Here is an 11,549-nt window from a genome sequence, read left to right as displayed (position 1 = left end):
CATGGGAATCGAACCCACAACCCTGGCATTGAAAATGCCAGTAAAACCAACTGAGCCACAAGGGACCACAATAACACATTGTGAAATCTTCTGATGTAGTACCTGCTGCTAGGAAATCTTTGTTGGCAGCCCACACACTCCATCACGTGTCAGTGGGTTCTCTCATTCGTCTTTATTTCAAGAGTGTTTCATAGATGGGCAGGTCTTACAAATTCTGGGTAATTTCTCCTAAATATTACATTACTCTTGTGCACATAGCGTCATGAAAGAGGCAAATGTTGTGCAGTTTATAATAGGGCTTATAAAGTATGGATGGGGGCTTAAAGTAGCTATATCTCCTTACTGTTGTGTTTATATACTCAGTCTTTCTCTATGGTGGCCTGGTTTAGTCATTTGAATGTGTGCAACAAGAACAGACTGGATAAGATTGTGAAGGTTTCCAGCAAGGTCAACCGACACTATTATCAGAGGTTTTTAAGAAATAGACCTAAGTAGCGAGAAAGAATGGCTACACTTTACAATAAGGTTCCATTTTAAAAGGGATTATGAAGGGTTTGTAATTATGTCATTATCAGTTATTTGTAAATGCATTATAAACTATTAATAAATGGGTTATATAAATTGGTTATAATATAATATATATATATAATTTATAAAACATTTAAAACAGAAATATCTTATTTCCATAAGTATTCAGACCCTTTGTTTCCATTTATCATCCTTGAGATGTTTCTACAACTTGATTGGAGTTCACCTGTTGTAAATTCAATGGATTGCACATGATTTGAAAAGGCACACACCTGTCTATATAAGGTCCCACAGTTGACAGTGCATGTCAGAGCAAAAACCAAGCCATGAGGTTAAAGGAATTGTCCGTAGAGCTCCAAGACAGGATTGTGTCGAGACCTGGGGAAGGGTACCAAAATATTTCTACAATATTGAAGGTCCCTAAGAACACAGTGACCTCCATCATTCTAAAATAGAAGAAGTTTGTAACCACCAAGACTCTTCCTAGAGCTGGCCACCCAGCCAAACTGAGCAATCTGGGGAGAAGGGCCTTGGTCAGGGAGGTGACCAAGAACCCGATGGTCACTCTGACAAAGCTCTAGAGTTCCTCTGTGGAGATGGGACAACCTTCCAGAAGGACAACAATCTCTGCAGCACTCCACCAATCAGGCCTTTATGGTAGAGTTGCCAGATGGGAGCCACTCCTCAGTAAAAGGCACCTGACAACCCGCTTGGAGTTTGCCAAAAGGCACCTAAAGAATCTCAGACCATGAGAAACAAGATTCTGTGGTCCGATGAAACCAAGATTGAACTCTGGCCTGAATGCCAAGCATCACGTCTGGAGGAAACCTGGCACCATCCCTACAATGAAGAATGGTTGTGGCAGAATCATGTTGAGGGGATGTTTTTCAGCGGCAGGGACTGGGAGACTAGTCAGGGTCAAGGCAAAGATGAACATAGCAAAGTACAGAGAGATCCTTGATGGAAACCTGCTCCAGAGCGCTCAGGACCTCAGACTGCAGCGAAGGTTCACCTTCCAACAGGACAACAACGACCCAAAGCACACAGCGAAGACAACGCAGGAGTGGCTTCGGGACAAGTCTCTGAATGATCAGCCAGAGCCCAGACTTAAACCTGATCGAACATCCCTGGAGATGTGCAGCAACGCTCGCCTTCCAACCTGACAGAGCTTGAGAGGATCTGCAGAGAAGAATGGGAGATACTCCCCAATACAGGTGTGCCAAGCTTATAGCGTCATACCCAAGAAGACTCGAGGCTGTAATCGCTGCCAAAGGTGCTTCAACAAAGTATGAGTAAAGCATCTGAATATTTATGTGAATGTGTAATTTACTGAAATGTATGTAAATTTCAGTTTTTGCTTTGTCTTTATGGGGTATTGTGTGTAGATTGATGATTTAATAATTTCTCAAATAAGGCTGTAACCTAATGTCTTTTTTTTCTCCCTTATTTTACCAGCTATGTTGACTGAGAACATTCTCATTTACAGCAACAACCTGGGGAATAGTTACAGGGGGGAGGAGGGGGAATGAATGAGACAATTGTAAGCTGGGGTTGAATAGGTGACCATGATGATATGAGATCCAGATTGGGAATTTAGCCAGGACACCAGGGTTAACACCCCTACAATAAGTGCCATGGGATCTTTAGTGACCACAGAGTGTCAGGACACTCATTTAAAATCCCATCCAAAATGTATATTCTGACACCCCCTGTTAATCTCGGCTATTCACTACCAATGATAGGCTACAGATCGAGACACTGCAATTACAGTTTTCCAAATTGTTTACACACGTTTGCTGAATCTTTGGCCCATTTTCCCAAAACTCTAAACATAAAACCACAAATGCAAAATGCAAAACACTACAAATCTCGAGCAAAAACAAACATTGCATTCAAAACTGTTTTATCTCTTTCCAAAATGTTTTGTTTTTGCATCAAAATGGCCCACACACACGTCATATGAATAGATCTGTCTACCAACCAACAACACACTGATGTGCTCAACACAAAACACTACTATGAATATCCCTTCAGTAGGTTTATGCCTTTTGCATGTTCAGTGTTACACTGTAGCCGGTTGTAAAAGATTGTTACAGTAATGTATACCTACTCAAATATACATAAATAAACACACACAAATGCAATACAGTAACAAAAGCATTGTCACACCCTGACCATAGATTGCTTTGTATGTTTCTATGTTTTGTTTGGTCAGGGTGTGATGTGGGTGGGCATTCTATGTTGTATGTCTAGGTTGTCTTTTTCTATGTGTTTGACCTGGTGTGGTTCCCAATCAGAGGCAGCTGTCTATCGTTGTCTCTGATTGGGAGCCATATTTAGGTAGCCTGGTTTTCATTGTGTTTTGTGGGTGATTATTTTCTGTTGTTTGTCTGCACCATACAGAACTGTTTCGTTTTCGTTTCTGTCTTTCACGTTGTTATTTTCAGTGTTCAGTTGATTCATTAAATATTGACATGGACACATACCACGCTGCGCATTGGTCCTCCTCTTCTCATTCCAATGACGAGCGTTACAGAATCACCCACCAACCAAGGACCAAGCAGCGTGGTATCGGGCAGCAGCGAGTTCTGGACTCATGGACATGAGAGGAGATTCTGGACGGAGAAGGACCCTGGGCACAGGCTGGGGAATATCGCCGTCCCAAGGCAGAGCTGGAGGCAGCAAAAGCTGAGCGGCAGTGGTATGAGGAGGCAGCAAGGCAGCGTGACAGGTACGAGAGGCAGCCCCAAAAAACTTTTGGGGGGGGGGTGGCACACGGGGAGTGTGGCAGAGTCAGGTTGGAGACCTGAGCCCACTCCTCGTGCTTATTGTAAGCAGCGCGTTACTGGTCAGGCACCGTGTTATGCGGTTAAGCACACGGTGTCGCCAGTACGCGCCCATAGCCCAGTGCGCTATAGGACAGCCTCCCGAAAGTGTCATGCGAGTGTGGGCATCCAGCCAGGGCGTATTGTGCCTGCTCAGCGTGTCTGGTCTCCGGTACGCCGTTTCGGTCCAGGGTATCCTGCCCCGGCTCTGCGTGCTGTGTCTCCGGGGCGCCGGGAGGGTGCAGTGCGTCCTATGCCTGCGCTCCGCTCGTGCCGGGTGAATGTGGGAGTTGAGCCTAAGGGAGAGGTGCGCGTAGTATGCACTAGATCTCCAGTGCTTACCCACAGCCCGGTTCAACCTGTGCCTGCACTCTGGAGGGTCCGGGCTAGAGTAGTCAACAAGCCTGGGGCTACGCACCAGAGCTCCAGTGCTCCCCCACAGCCCGGTCCTTCCGGTGCCTCCTCCAAGCACCAGGCCTCCTGTAGGTCTCCCCAGCCTGGTGGGTCCTGTGGCAGCCCCACGCACCAGGCTGTCTCTCCGTCTCCTCCCTACAGGTGCTCCCGTCTGTCTTGAGCCGCCAGAGCCGCCTGTCTGTCCTGAGCCGCCAGAGCCGCCCGTCTGTCCTGAGCCGCCAGAGCCGCCCGTCTGTCCTGAGCCCCCAGAGCCGCCCGTCTGTCCTGAGCCGCCAGAGCCGCCCGTTTGTCCTGAGCCGCCAGAGCCGCCCGTCTGTCCTGAGCCGCCAGAGCCGCCCGTCTGTCCTGAGCCGCCTGAGCCGCCCGTCTGTCCTGAGGTGCCTGAGCCGCCCGTCTGTCCTGGGCCGCCTGTCTGTCCTGAGCCGCCCGTCTGTCCTGAGCCGCCTGAGCCGCCCGTCTGTCCTGAGCCGCCAGAGCCGCCCGTCTGTCCTGAGCCGCCAGAGCCGCGCGTCTGTCCTGAGCCGCGCGTCTGTCCTGAGCCGCCCGTCTGTCCTGAGCCGCCCGTCTGTCCTGAGCCGCCTGAGCCGCCTGTCTGTCCTGAGCCGCCCGTCTGTCCTGGGCCGCCCGTCTGTCCTGAGCCGCCCGTCTGTCCTGAGCCGCCTGAGCCGCCCGTCTGTCCTGAGCCGCCCGTCTGTCCTGAGCCGCCCGTCTGTCCTGAGCCGCCCGTCTGTCTTGAGCCGCCCGTCTGTCCTGAGCCGCCCGTGCCTCAGGAGCCGCCCGTCTGTCCTGAGCCGCCCGTGCCTCAGGAGCCGCACGTCTGTCCTGAGCCGCCCGTGCCTCAGGAGCCGCCCGAGCCTCAGGAGCCGCCCCTCAGTCCAGAGGTGCCCTTTATTAGGGTCCCCAGTCCAAGGTCGGCGGCGAGGGTCGCCGCTCCAAAGACGCCACTTAAGCTGGCTAAGACTATGGTGGAGTGGGGTCCACGTCCAGCGCCAGAGCCGCCACCACGGACAGATGCCCACCCAGACCCTCCCCTATAGGTTCAGGTTTTGCGGCCAGAGTCCGCACCTTTGGGGGGGGGGGGGGGTACTGTCACGCCCTGACCATAGATTGCTTTGTATGTTTCTATGTTTTGTTTGGTCAGAGTGTGATGTGGGTGGGCATTCTATGTTGTATGTCTAGGTTGTCTTTTTCTATGTGTTTGGCCTGGTGTGGTTCCCAATCAGAGGCAGCTGTCTATCGTTGTCTCTGATTGGGAGCCATATTTAGGTAGCCTGGTTTTCATTGTGTTTTGTGGGTGATTATTTTCTGTTGTGTGTCTGCACCATACAGAACTGTTTCGTTTTCGTTTCTGTCTTTCACGTTGTTATTTTGTATTTTCAGTGTTCAGTTGATTCATTAAATATTGACATGGACACATACCACGCTGCGCATTGGTCTTCCTCTTCTCATTCCAACGACGAGCGTTACAAGCATTGCCATTTATTTCCAAAATGCAGTATTTTTTAACACTTGTGTATGTAACACTTTCCGTACCCAACAGGAGAAAACCAGGAAAAACATTCAGTAAGATAAAGGATTTTCTGTACAAATATTAAAGTGGCTCATTCTTTCTAAACTCTAATCACAAAAAGACAAAAGCACATGCAAAATGTAAGAAAAAAGACATTAGGCTGCATCCTGGCTCCTATTTTGGTCTGGCCACAGCACCTCATCTACATCACAAGATACGTTCTCCCTGGCTAAACAGCGGGGAAAGAATCTTCTGGAGTGACGGATCAAGTTCCCGAAAGCTCCCAAATCAACTTCACCACATACATCCTCTTTTGCCTGGAGAAGATGCATGCACGCGAGGGGATGGTGGTCATACACCTTCCATCGCCATGCCAAAAAAACTATTGAATTGGGTTTAGGAATGGGGAATATGGTGGGAGGTATAGAACAATAAATTGTGGGTGGTCGATGAACCAGTTGCGGACCAGAGCAGCCCGGTGGAAACTCACGTTGTCCCAGATGACAACATACCTGGACTGCCCTGGTCCACCCTTCTGCTCGGCTGGAATGAGGATGCCATGTAGTGTGTCCAGGAATGTGATGAGAAGGGCGGTGTTGTAGGGACCAAGGTTGGCATGGTGATGGAGGACACCTTCCTGGCTAACGGCTGTGCACATGGTGATATACCCTCCATGCTGTCCAGGGACATTCACAATGACACCGTGGCCAATAATGTTCCTTTCCTGTCCCCTTCTTTTGGCTAGGCTGAAGCCAGCCTTATCAATGTAAATACAAACGTGCTGAATTGCAGCAGCATCCAGCTCCAAGACTCTCTGAAACAGACAAGACAATATAGACCTAGAGCAGTCAATATGGTGAATCACAATACACTGGATTACAGTACTGTAATGTGTCTATACAGTGCTGATATGATAGTAAATTCACAGTATAGTACTTACTTGCACACATTCATAGCGCTGTTCTTTAACCCTCTGAGTTTCCTCAAATGGCACCCTGTAGACCTGTTTCATCCGGATTCGGTTGCGCTGTAATACACGGTCCAATGTAGAGAAGCCCACCTAGTGATTATGTGGTTCAGGATTTCTTGTAGTCTAATGGTGTTGTTTGCCACCACCATGTTCACAATAGCGGCCTCCTGTTTTGGTGTGAACACCCGGTGTCTTTCACTATGGCCTGGCCGTCTCTCAGTTCTGCAGGAGATCCACAAATATGATATGATTGGTTACAGGAAGCTAAAATAATCAATTTTCTTTCAATATGAAATGGCTTTACTGTAACATTGGCCAACAATCACTGAGTAACATAGGCCTACTGATATGTCAGACTGCAGTATACTACAGTATACATACATAAAGAGCATAGTGTAGATGGTAGGTAACTTACCAGTTGTCATTTCTAAATGTACGGATGATAGATGTAACCGTGTAGCGGCTCAAGGTTAGCCTTCCTCATACTCAATTCATAAGTGAACAAGTGAACAATTCAGCAACTAGTGTTCACACCTGTGAGGAGTGGGTGTTGCCAACTGGTGTATAGAGCGTGGCATTGTGATTGGCGTTGCTTTCCAAAGGGGCTGAAGATATATTAATTTTGAATGTTGTGCCTAATGTAGAGAACTGTGTGTAGTGTTTTGCAAAACGTGTGATATGGAATTGAAAACTGAGTGTAAAGCAGGAATTGTGCTTGCAATTTTGCAGACTTGGTTTAGGGATTTGGTACATGAGTTTCAGGTTTCGGTGATTGCATTTCAAGTTCCAATATTAGTGTGTAAACAATTAGGAAAAACTGTGAAATTGTTTTCCCAATGTATCCTTTTATTAATTAAATAAATTTTTGTTCTTACTATGTATTGCATGATTGTGGAGATTATATGATGTTATAAATATTTGCAACTCATTAACAAATGGTCAGTAGGTTTCCACTTTCTTGAAAGGTTTCTTTTCAGCCGTTTTAAATGTTGGTAACTCATTTGTTAATGGTCAGTGGATTGCCACTTTAAAATATGGTATAATTTTGTAGTTATAAATGTAAATAACTCAGTTATACATGTTTGTAGGTCTGTCACTTTAAAATAAGGTATACTTTTAGCCGTTATACATGTGGGTAAATCATTTATATATGATTTGAGAGTTCACTCAGAGCTTAGACATACTGTACTTATAGGCAGTATTGGATAATCATCACGATATCACTAACATTCAAAAGTTTGGGGTCACTTAGAAATGTCCTTGTTTTTGAAAGAAAGGCACATTTTCTGTTCATTAAAATAACATCAAATGGATCAGAAATACAGTGTAGACATTGTTAATGTTGTAAATGACTATTGTAGCTGGAAACTGCTGATTTTGAATGGAATATCTACATAGGCGTACAGAGGCCCATTATCAGCAACCATCCTGTGTTCAAAAATGGCACACTGTGTTAGCTAATCCAAGTTTATCATTTTAAAAGGCTAATTGATCATTAGAAAACTATTTTGCAATTATGCTAGAAAACTGTTGTCCTGATTAAAGAAGCAATAAAACTGGCCTACTATTTCACACCAGAGCATTCACGCTACTTGGACTACCACAGAGCAGTGGTAAGTGGGTTAATATAATCTGGAAAGGGGTAATATATTAGGAACAATAATGTAATACTGTCCTGGATGTACATTTGGCCAGTGTCATCAGGGTTTCAAAAGTGGTTCAAGACACATAATTAAACTCAACCTCTTCTGTTCCTGTGACAGAGCCCCAATGGATCACACCCAACATCAACAGTGAAGAGGCGACTCCGGGATGGGATTGCTGGCCTTCTAGGCAGAGTTCCTCTATCCAGACTGCAATATATATATTTTTAAATTCTTTCTTTGTATTATCTTTTACCAGATCTAATGTGTTATATTATCCTATGTTCCTTTCACATTTCCACAAACCTCAAAGTGTTGCCTTTCAAATGGTACCAAGAAAATGCATATCCTTGCTTCAAGGCCTGAGCTACAGGCAGTTAGATTTGGGTATTTAGGCGAAAATTGGAAAAAAAGGGGCCGATCCTTAATAGGTTTAATGTTGTATTTTTAAATAGTTAATCTGCTGTCAATTGTATTCTGACTTGTAATCTTAAAAAGGGGAGAAAAAGACACCCCCATGTGTATGAATTATTTAGAATACTCACTATACAATGATAGAATACCGATTTTGAGACATTGCAATTAAAATTGTTTTCCCAATGTATCTTTCTATTATATTACATTATGTTTTTACTATGTTCTTACCTGTTTGGAAATATTGGGTGAACTGTTGAGAAATTACAGCACTTTTTGTACATAGTCCCCCAATTTTAAGAGACCATAAAGTATTGGAACAAATTCACTTACAGTGCATTCAGAAAGTATTCAGACCCCTTGACTTTTTCCACATTTTGTTACGTTACAGCCTTACTCTAAAATGTATTCAATTGTTTTTTTCCTCCACTAATCTACACACAATACACTATAATGATAAAGGAAAAACAGGTTTTTAGACATTTTTGGAATTGTATGTTGATTACGGCCTAGAGTCTTCTTGGGTGTGACGCTACAAGCTTGTCACACCTGTATTTGGGGAGTTTCTCCAATTCTTCCATGCATATTGTCTCAAGCTCTGTCAGGTTTGATGGGGAGCATTGCTGCACAGCTATTTTAAGGTCTCTCCAGAGATGTTAGATCGGGTTCAATTCCGGGCTCTGGCTGGGCCACTCAAGGACATTCAGAGACGTGTCCCGAAGCCACTCCTGCGTTGTCTTGGCTGTGTGCTTAGGGCCGTTGTCCTGTTGGAAGGTGCACCTTTGCACCAGTCTGAGATCCTCAGCACTTTGGAGCAGGTATTCTTCAAGAATCTGTCTGTACTTTGCTCTGTTCATCTTTCCCTCGATCCTGACTAGTCTCCCAGTCCCTGCCACTGAAAGAAATCCCCACAGCATGATGCTGCCACCACCAAGTTTCACTGTAGGGATGGTGCCAGGATTCCTCCAGACGTGACGCTTGACATTCAGGCCAAAGAGTTCAATCTTGGTTTCATCAGACCAGAGAATGTTGTTTCTCATGGTCTGTGAGTCCTTTTGTTGCCTTTTGGCAAACTCCAAGCAGGCTGTCATATGCCTTTTACTGAGGAGTGGCTTCCGTCTGCACAATACCATGATTGGTGGAAAGCTGCAGAGATGGTTATCCTTCTGGAAGGTTCTCCCATCTCCATAGAGGAACTCTGGCGCTCTGTCAGAGTGAACATCGGGTTCTTGGTCACTTCCCTGACCAAGGCTCTTCTCCCCCAATTACTCAGTTTGGCCGGGCGGCCAGTTCTAGGAACTTCTTCCATTTAAAAATGATGGAGGCTACTGTGTTCTTGGGGACATACAATGCTGCATAAATGATTTGGTAACCTTTCCCATATCTGTTCCTTGACACAATCCTGTCTTGGAGCTCTGAGGACAATTCCTTCAACCTCTTGGCTTGGGTTTTCCTCTGACATTTGCTGTCAACTGTGGGGCCTTATACAGAGGGATGTGTGCCTTTCCAAATCATGTCCAAGTATTTGGTCCCATATTCCTAGCACGCAATGACTACATCAAGCTTGTGACTCTACACATTTGTTGGATGCATTTGCTGTTTGTTATGGTTGTGTTTCAGACTATTCTGTACCTAACAGAAATGTATGGTAAAAAAAAGTTTGTCATTTTGGAGTTACTTTTATTGTAAATAAGAGTAGAATATGTTTCTAAAAACTTCTACATTAATGTGGAGGCTACCATGATTACGGATAATCCTGAATGAATTGGGCATAATGATGAGTGAGAAAGTTACAGATATCATACACCCCCCCCCCCCAAAAAAAATGCTAACCTCGCGTTATTGCAATGGTGAGAAGTTAGCATGTCCTAGGAGTATAATATTTGTGATATGAATGAAACTACCCTCAAATTAAAGCTGTCAGTCTGCACTTTAACCTCATAGTCGTATAACTTCAAATCTAAAATGCTGGAGTACAGAGCCAAAACAACAACAAATGAGCCACTGTCACAATACTTTTGGAGCTCACTATTTATTGTTTGAAGTATTTTTAAGGTCCCAATGTTACTGGGGTCCCAGTAGGTCCCAGAGTTGCTTTGAATATGGGTTCACTGTTCGATTGAGTTTAGCAAAGCAGTGATCTTATGGCATGGTTGCTCCGTCTTCCTATGGCATGGTTGCTCCGTCTTCCTTTTCAGGATGCATATAAGTAATTCAATTAGTGAAGCCAAATATTTAATGTTAGATTTTTCTTCTGGTTTTATTCATTGCGTTTGTTCATATTCAGAAATAGTAGGTATAGATTGAGGTGTGACAGTTGTGTTATAAGTCTAAAAATGTACTGACGGATTATTTAGCAATTTTCTTATTGAACAAATTTGAAAAAAAATCTAATTCACATGTTGGCAGTCTCCAAAAGTCCCCTCAAATAACATTTTAGTATCACTACTTAGGATAAGACCCAGATGCAGACAGTTCGAATTGCAGATGTTTATTGACAAAACAGGGGGCAGTCAAACGACAGGTCAAGGGCAGGCAGAGGTCAGTAATCCAGAGCAGAGTCAGTTAGGTACAGAACAGTAGGCAGACTCAGGGTCAGGGCAGGCAGAATGGTCAAAACCGGAAGAACCTAGATTACAGTTACTGGAGAGAACAGGATTATGGGAAAAAATATGCTGGTAGGCCAGACGAGACAAGACGAATTAGCAACAGACAAACAGAAAACACATGTATAAAGGTACAGGGGATAATGGGTAAAATGTGCGACACCTGGAGGCGGGTGGAGACAAGCACAAGACAGGTGAAACATATCAGGGTGTGACATTTAATAATTTAGCAGAAGCTCTTATCCAGAGCGATTTACAGAAGTGAGTGCAAACATTTTCGTTCGCACTCGTCCCCCGTGGGAATTAAACCCCTTAACCCTTGCGTTTCAAGTGCAAGCTACACCAATTGAGCCACAAGGGACCACAATAAAACCTTGTGAATACTTCTGATGTAATATTGGCTGCTGTGAACTCTTTGATGGCAGCCCAAACACTCCATCACGTGTCAGTGGGTTCTCTCATTCAACATAGATATTACATTTACCTGAACACATAGCGTCATGAAAGAGTCAAATGTTGTGCAGATCATAATAGGGATTACATAGTATGGATGGGGGCAAAAGTAGCAATCTCTCCTTACTGTTGTATTTATATACTCAGTCTTTCTCTATGGTGGCCTGGTTTAGTCATTTGAACGTG

The sequence above is a fragment of the Salvelinus namaycush genome, chromosome 1 (assembly GCF_016432855.1).
Source record: "Salvelinus namaycush isolate Seneca chromosome 1, SaNama_1.0, whole genome shotgun sequence".
In the NCBI taxonomy this organism is placed as follows: domain Eukaryota; kingdom Metazoa; phylum Chordata; class Actinopteri; order Salmoniformes; family Salmonidae; genus Salvelinus; species Salvelinus namaycush.
The sequence above is the reverse complement of the archived record's forward strand: the minus strand, read 5'-3'. Positions refer to the sequence as shown.